The 2558-nt window shown below is 47.6% G+C and overlaps 1 protein-coding gene across 1 annotated transcript in view; it reads right to left on the bottom strand.

The window, feature by feature from the left end:
• Positions 1 to 2558, bottom strand: part of GALNT6 (polypeptide N-acetylgalactosaminyltransferase 6) — a 44282-nt gene that overhangs the window by 31144 nt on the left and 10580 nt on the right. The window lies entirely within an intron of this gene.

Consider the following 2558-nt stretch of genomic DNA (forward strand, 5'->3'; position numbering starts at 1 on the left):
GCTATAGGTGCCGAGCCAATTATGTTGATTTTTTAAAAAAGAATAAAAAGAATATAATTACTGTGCTTTGATGTTCTTTTGAAAATAATTTAATTGATGATCTTCAAAATTTTTTGCAGCACGCTAGTTGAAGTCACTGCCCTAGAGTCTGCTCCCGGATGCAGACCTTGTACCTAGGGTCTCTGGTTACTCAATATGCCCCATCCTGAACTCAGGGCTCCCTTCCGACTGTCTCCATTGCTGCCAGAAGCACAGAAGTAACATGGAATTCCAGTAGCGTGAAAGTCCTCCCATCAATCGTGTCCCTGCCCCACTCCCAGGCAGGGAGTTTTTAATCCCTTTCAATGTCAGCCTCATCCATGCTCACTCTGAAGTCTTACTGATTCATTCTCTGCCCCCTGGGTCCTCCCCTTCCTCTGCACTCTGAAAACCATCGTTTGAAACTGTGCCTTTATCGCCTAGCATCTGGAGGATCAGCAGTAGCTGCCTGGCAGCCTGCTTTGCCTCAGGCCTCGCTCTCCCTTTCACAATCCGAACAGCCGCCCTTAGCACTTAGCGCTACTGGATTGTGGCAGAAAACACGGAGGGCCTGGACAGTCTGCTTCCTGTTTGCTACTCACCCTCATGCCTGACCAAATTCTTGGCACTGGCTCTTTTCCTCCTCAAAGCCTTTTCCTTCTTATTCTTGTTAGCAAGCGCTCTTTTCTTTTAAATTCTTACTAGAAACCCCCTTCTTCTAAGAAGGCTTCCTAGACTAAGGCTCATCTCGCTTCCCTCAGTTTGCAGGTGTATTTGTTCCCAAATTTCACTTTCCCGGGGTGGGACTTCCCTACTAGATTTTATGGAAGAGATAGAACAAACAAGTTCAGACACACTAGGCCACTTAGGTCCTGTGTTCCTTCTCTTCCCAATCCTTAGAATGCTTTTCCTGAGCAATCCACTGTGGCTTTCCAATCCCTGTAGCCTCCCTCTGCTCTGAGGTATATGGTTATGCTATTTCACTGCCCCAGTTGTCTGTGCTTTGTTCTCTATTATATGTGGAGCTGAGGGTGAGGATTGGGTTTCTTTCTTCAAATCTCTACCTAGGGCTTGGGACCAGGTTGCACAGGGTATAGGGAATAACCTGACCCCACAGGGCTCTCAGGTGCCATGAGAGTCTTCTAACAGTTGTTTTTCTCTCTGGACTGAACCCATCCTTGTTCACCATGCAAGCCTTTTTACACAGCACAATTACAGCATTGAGCTCTGCACAGAGACAGGCACTGCCCTGCACTTGACCTATTGCTTATTCAAATTCTCACTCTCATCCCCAACAAATGAGAAAGGACATTTTGGGTTTTTCCAGAGAGGGGCAGAGAGCTCTGTGAGGAGCTGAGTCCACTCAACTGTGCATGGCCATTCACTGAGTCTCTGCGGCTGGACACACCCACTCTGGTCCTTAGTTTCACTTCCAGTGCTAGAGATGTTGGACTATGTCCATGGGAGCCAGAGGATGTGTAGGACAAACCCATCACCATTTTTAATACTACTGGCTCACCACATTGAACCAGGTTACAGTTGTCTGCTCTGTTCTATGCAGAAGGAAACTGAAGCACAGAGAAATTAAGTAACCAGATCACATAGAAAGTAGCAGACACCAAATTTGCACCCAGGCCCATGTATCTCCTAAGTCTGCTCTCTTAACCATGATGCCATGCTGTCTTGCTTTTGGCTGGTGCTTGGAGCTTTGCCAAAGCACTTCAAGAACACCTGCTCATTTGCTCCCCACCCAGGGAGGGTTTATGTGATTTGGCCAAGGTTAAATTAGTGACAGAGCTGAGTCAGCTGCCTACCTCCCTGCATTGAGAAGTCCTCAGCCCTAGGCCCTCTATTCTAGGCAATGGATGAAGTCCATGATCATATTTCCTGTCCAGATTTCTTCCAGCTGAATTTGGGCTAAGATGTTTTTGATCTCAGAGGGCCCCTGACATCCATTAGGGCCTCCCCTTTTGGGCCCTTAACTCTTCCATGCTGCTGTGAGTAGGAGTCAGCTTTCCTGCTGACTGTGGGCAGGATTACTGTGGTGAGGTCATCTTGAGCAACCCAGTATCCTTCTTCAGACTTTCCTCTTCCCTTCTTTGATAGTCCTGTCCTTTTCTCTGCCCTAGTGCCCTGGAAGTTTTCTCTTGTTACTTGTGGATTCCTAAAAAACAGGAGCTGGGGAAATGCTCGCAACAACACTGGCTTCTCTTGGGTAATTTAAACCAAATTGTGTTCTAACTACTCACCTGACCTGGTGCTAGTCATCACATGAATTTGCCTGTCTCATTCTTCTTACCCTTTCTTTTATGGGCAGGGATACAGCTCATCTGTCTGGAGAGGAGAATAGGGCCAGCATAGGGTACACACATCTCAGGTAAAATGAGCATAAACCCTCAAGGCTCTTTGGTGTGTCCAAAATTATTTACCTCACCCAGTGCCTGCAAACAGCATGTGGGGCCTGGGGGTGAGCTGAGAAGCACAGCGGTAACACCCTCTCAGGAACTACTGTGATGGGTGAGTGGCTAATGGGGGGGGGG

Source organism: Otolemur garnettii, unplaced genomic scaffold (assembly GCF_000181295.1).
Source record: "Otolemur garnettii isolate 467f Iridium unplaced genomic scaffold, OtoGar3 scaffold00043, whole genome shotgun sequence".
Taxonomy (NCBI): domain Eukaryota; kingdom Metazoa; phylum Chordata; class Mammalia; order Primates; family Galagidae; genus Otolemur; species Otolemur garnettii.